Here is a 5,607-nt window from a genome sequence, read left to right on the forward strand (position 1 = left end):
TTTTTTTATTTTATACTTTTTATTAATAGGGGTAATTTAGTAATAAAATAAAAAAATTTATTAAAAATGGCAATTTTAATATGAAATAAAATGTTAAGGACGATTTTAAATAAAAAATTACATTAAAAATAGTTTTAATTCTGATCCTAAATATTAGGGACCAAAACAATACTTATTCCTTGAATAAATAATTGGAACTCAACATTATTATATGTGGGACTTTCGCAAATAAAACACTTCAAAAATTGTGAATGTGACCGTAGTCCAAACTCATCAATTTATTTTATTTGTTCAATATACTACTATCGTTTAAGCCTACACACACATACGTATATAGTTTTTAACATTCTGTTCAATTCAAACTATTGAGACAATAATATGCGAAAGATCTAATTTATCTTGATTCACTTTTATATAATCGAGAGATTGTTGAGAATAAATAATATGACTATAATTTAATTTATTATATGTCAAATAATTTATTATTGTTATTATATTTAAGAGTTGATATAATAAGATTTTTTATTAGATCGTGTATATATATATATATATGATCTTCATTAGATAAAGATTAATAAATCTCATTTATTAAATTATATATATAGTACATATAGAGATATGATTATTGTAAGACCCAAAACTTTTGAAAAGTCTTATTCTAAATTGATTTCAATTTATTTATTGGTTAAAGACTCTAATTTTAGAAAATATTTAATTAAAGCTAATTAAATCAAGTTTTGTTAATAAATTAGAATTTTTCTCTAATTTTATAATTGTTGGATAATTTTCTATATTTGAACTATAAAATTTAGTAATTTTAAAATAATAAGAATTTTGTATAAATTGATTTAAAGAATTGAGATTTTGGAATTTAATATATTTTAATTTTTATGAATAAAAAAAATTAATTATATTATCTCTAATTATTGAATTAGAGTCTTTATTTAAAAATAATTTATAAATTGATAAATAATTAAATAGTATTTTTACAAATATTATTAATGGATTAAAAATTAGTTTTTGATTTTCAATTACCCCTAACACCCTAATTCTAAATCTCTAATAAAAAAATCCAACTTCCCTTTCCCAACCGCCATTACTCCTTCCTCTTTCTGAAACACCAACACAGCCTCATCCTCTCTCAATGTAAAAAACACACACGCACACTGAGGGAATCCGAGAGAGAAGGAGCGCGCCGGTAGTGGGAGGAGCTCGCGCCATCCTTGAGAACCGCCGCTGCCTCGCACTGTGAATCCCGTCGCCCCTACTGCAGTTGTCCGCGCCGTCGTCCTTGTCACGAAGTCAGCGCCGCCGAGCCAAGCGCCTCGAATCACTGCGGCTGTGCCGTCACGGATGAGGAGAAAGGCGACAGAGGGAGAGAGAGAGTCCGCGGTGGAGAAAGGGAAAGCGCGCTCGCGAGGGATGTCGAAGCTGCGCTCCGCCGCTGTGCTGCGCGAGGTCGCCGCCGTCACCTCAAGGCTCGCCATCGTCATCCTCGGCGGGTGCCCTTGTTGCCGCTGGTGGAGTCGAATCTGCCGCTGGTCTGAGCTAAGAAGAAACGCATGGAGAGGTGGTGAACGAAGCCATCGCAGGAACCGCCGTCTAGAAAGGGTTCAGGTCGCCATTGATGGGGCTAGCCGGAACTGTTCCGAGGTTTTTGCCGTTGATTCTGATTTTGTTCTGTTTCGGTTGCAGCTGTTGCTGCCTCTAGTCGCCGGAAAACCACCACTACTCCTTCTACCCTGCCCCTGTTTCATTAGGGTTTGCTGCTTTTCATGGTGAGACTGAACTTGTTTTGCCTCCTTCACAATGTCAGTTGGTTTTAGTTTCACCTAATATCCATTTCATGTTAATTTTAATTTGTCAGAATAAACTGTTACTGTTAGGTGTTGATGTTGCTGCTGTTACTACTGCTGGTTCTAATGCCATTTCTGCTGTTGCTGTTAATATAGAATAAGTGGGTTTGTCGCCTTTGCCTTCTTGGTAAGCGTTTTTACTTCCAAAACTTTTGAAATCAATATTCCAATATAAGTTATTAGAGGCTCTGAGCTGTTAGTATTGTAGGATTGAGTTCCGATGATTTTATATTAAAGTTAAGGTTGTTGTTGGACCATCAGAGTTTCTGGCCGCTGTCGGAGCTGCCGCCGGATCAGCTCGGGATTGCGGCTGTTCCATTTTGCTCTTACTGTAGGTATATCTTATTGCGAACCCTTGCCATTAGTTTTCTATTATGTGTTATTAAGGTTTTCGCGATATTTATGTTTTAGGATTGAGTTGTCGGGATTGCCTGTTGCAATTAAAACCGTTTCTGCTATTGCGGAAGTGAGCAGACATGCAATTGAAGCTGCAGTTTATTTCGGGCGGAGAGGAACGATTTTTGTGACGCCTTTAGTTTATGGGTTCAACTTTCGAGGTAGGGGTTTTTCTTAAAATCTATTTTATATTACAGAGTTGTGATAAATAGATATCGATGCAAAGATATTTACTTCTGTGATTATATTTATCTTATGGATGTGATGGTTTGTTGGACTGAATTATTGGGTGCTTGATTGCGTGAGTGGTGTGTGGTTGTGGATAAAAATCGGTTTGGAATGTCATTTACTTTATTATTAAGAAAGGTGGATTTTCTTGGTTTTAGAGTTTACTTAGTAATATAAATGAAACGATTTTGAAAATAATTTGAGATATGAAAATAAAATTGATCCTGGGAGCGGTTTGATTGTGAGTGAGATGTGAACTTTGAATTATTCACATGGCTTATGAATTTGAAATATCTGAGATACGAGGTTCCCTGGATTAAGTGCCGTGACTTGCCGCCACGTGTACCAGGTTGAAAACTCGATACTCTGTTGACCCTACGACGTAAGTGTGTGACCGGGCACTATATAAATTCCCGGAAATGTTAATAAAAAGATTCATAAGGCAATGATAATCACTGAATTTGAAAACAGTTTTCTTATTGAATATCTTCTTATGACAACTTTGAAACTCCGTGGTGAAACCGTGTGGTTAGGTTCTTACCCCCCTACAGCTTTACCTTTTCAGGAACCAGATGAAGAGGCATTAAGAAGAGTTATACTGCGTTTGGTTTATATGCTGTTGTGTTAATTAGATTATTTTCTTCCCTCATATTTGTTATTACAAATTTGTAAGAGGGATAGGAGTTGTATGTTTTATATGTATATTATATTATGAAATATTATGTAAGGAGTCTTGTATATGAGTCTATGTCTGCTTGTATTTTCTTAAGATAAAGTATTTATTTCCGGTTTTTCAAAGAAATCAGCGATACAATGTCGAGTCACTGGCTCCTATTTTAATATTTAGTATGTAAAGTAGTCGTAATACTTCTTGCTATCAGAGTAGCGCAGCCGGAAACGTGACTTCTGATAGTGAGAGTGTTACATTATGGTATCAGAGCGGTCTTTCCTATAGAGCCTGAGGAATGGACCGGTTATGCTTCAATTGCATACTCTTTGCATACTCTGAGTGTCTGTCATGTTATAGGTCTTGTCCAAATGATGAGAATTAGAGCTTTATGCACATGACTGTCTTTTGATTAACGCTGTTAGCTTACCATTGCATATCTGTTGATATTAAGTCTGGCCTGCTTAATATTGATGGTTTACGTATACGGTAAAGTTAATGGGTTATCATGGACAAAGTTGAATTAATAAGCGATGCGGTTCACAGGTTCTGGGAGCGTTAGAAATTAATTTTTGAAGTTAGTTCTGTTTTGACGTGTAATCTTGTTCGTGTCGTGTAGCTTAGTACACCGTTCTCTCTTTTATTGGTTATGTTGGAATTCCTTGTTTTAGATTTTTCCTCTTAAGATATGATTCAACTCTGTTCCTAGCGATAATTATTCATTCCTATATATATATATATATTTCTGCTTGATTGTAATCCTGATTATTCACTTAAAATAATTTGGAATCTTTACCCTTGATGTTGCTCATATTTCTCTTCACGAATCATGAGTTCTTCTTTCGAGTTGGTTTTGAACTTGTTTCGCATGACAATGGTTCTTAATTCTTTGAAAAACATCAGATGTTACCCCTTGATTATTTTACACCGAAGATATGTGCTTTAATCATGCCACACGATGCGCGTGTTGCTTATCCTTCGATTTACCATCTTTTACACTCCTTGTTTCAATTCTTTTTGGAACCTGATTTGATTATTTATCATTATCATTATTTATGCATTTCTTCATGAATTATGTATCCCTTTATTTGATCTTAAATCTGTTCTGGCGTAATACATAATTCTTAATACTTAAGTGATTTGAAATTGCGAGAGTTACAATTCGTAGCAAGCTAACTATGCGATTTGGTTCTTCTGCTTCGCCTTCTATAACTTATGCTTATCCAGCCCAATTTACAATCTTTTATCCTGTGTTCCTCTAAATGAATAAAATAATCCCCTTGGTAAAAAAAAGAATTGAGTTTGCCTTGGTACGAAATAACAATTCTAGCAATATTCTTTCGAAGTTTTTGTTTCGGAATCCTCATTGAAAAGAGTTTTGATCTTTTTATTCTATCTGATCTTATTTGTAACCATTCTTTAAATTCTGGATATGACTATCTCTAATCTTACGTATACTTTTCTACAAGCAATAAATAAATCCTTTATGTAGCTAAAAACATACTTGTTTTTAAAGGTACTATCTATACTCTTATTAACTATATAAGAACACTTTACATTAGATTTCTTTCTTTGAACATAATTTGATTCTTCTCCAATATTTACTCAAATTTTTATATATGTCTTTACTTGATTATGTACTTTAAGATTCTTGATAAGAAATTTTTGCTTCTATTCTAGTTAATCTCTAATTGACAAACTTCAATTAATTTATTTTAAATTGGATTGTTTTCACGCAATACCTTATTAAAACTTCTAGTAATTATTTTGGGAAAGTGAATTCATTCCTTCATAAGGTTACAACTCGATTTTCCCTTTCGGTACATCTTCTTGTTTCTGTACATCCTTGTTTACTTATAATTTCAAACGTTTCTCCAAGTTCTTGTGAAACACCATTTTGGTTACTTGTTCTTATTTATCAAAATTTGTATTCCTTTGAATAAACTTCAAACTTATTTTGGTGCAACATACCACTTTTTATAATCTCGTTCTAAGGTTTTTGTTTCAGATTCCATTGAAGAAATTTCAATTCAGTTCTTGTTTTACTGGATTCTATCTGTAGCCCTAACTTAAATTTCAACAAAATCGTTTTGGAATTTAGCATATATTCACTGATATGAAGCTTTAAAACTTTCTTATGCAATTGAAACCTATTTGTTTGTAACATACCAAGTATTCTTTTATTGACTAATTACCTCGAACTATCTCTTCTGAATAGAATTTAGTTCTACCTCTAAGTTTGATATAAATTTTTATGCATATTCTTGTTTGATTATGATCTTTTAAGATTTTTCAACATTTTTAGCTCAATTAATTTTCATTATTTCAAGTTTTGCACAAATCTAATTTAACTTGAATCTGTTTTAACATAACCCAATATTTACGCTTCTTCTACCTCTCTTGAAGGATATCTATTTCATATCTTTTCTTTTTAGAATGAGAAATCATACTTTCTTAGAT

At 33.1% G+C, this 5,607-nt stretch overlaps 1 long non-coding RNA gene across 4 annotated transcripts in view; it reads left to right on the forward strand.

Moving 5' to 3' along the window:
• The window catches only part of LOC110267475, a 16,719-nt gene extending 12,655 nt beyond the window's left edge, over positions 1-4,064 (forward strand). Inside the window, exons 1-5 of one of the 4 annotated variants that reach the window (XR_002355186.1) lie at positions 1,785-1,957; positions 2,099-2,191; positions 2,268-2,413; positions 3,162-3,163; positions 4,051-4,064. This is a non-coding gene — a long non-coding RNA (uncharacterized LOC110267475). The other 3 variants (XR_002355189.1, XR_002355179.1, XR_002355176.1) reach the window with 3 other exon arrangements.

This window comes from Arachis ipaensis, chromosome B02, assembly GCF_000816755.2.
Source record: "Arachis ipaensis cultivar K30076 chromosome B02, Araip1.1, whole genome shotgun sequence".
Taxonomy (NCBI): Eukaryota; Viridiplantae; Streptophyta; class Magnoliopsida; order Fabales; family Fabaceae; genus Arachis; species Arachis ipaensis.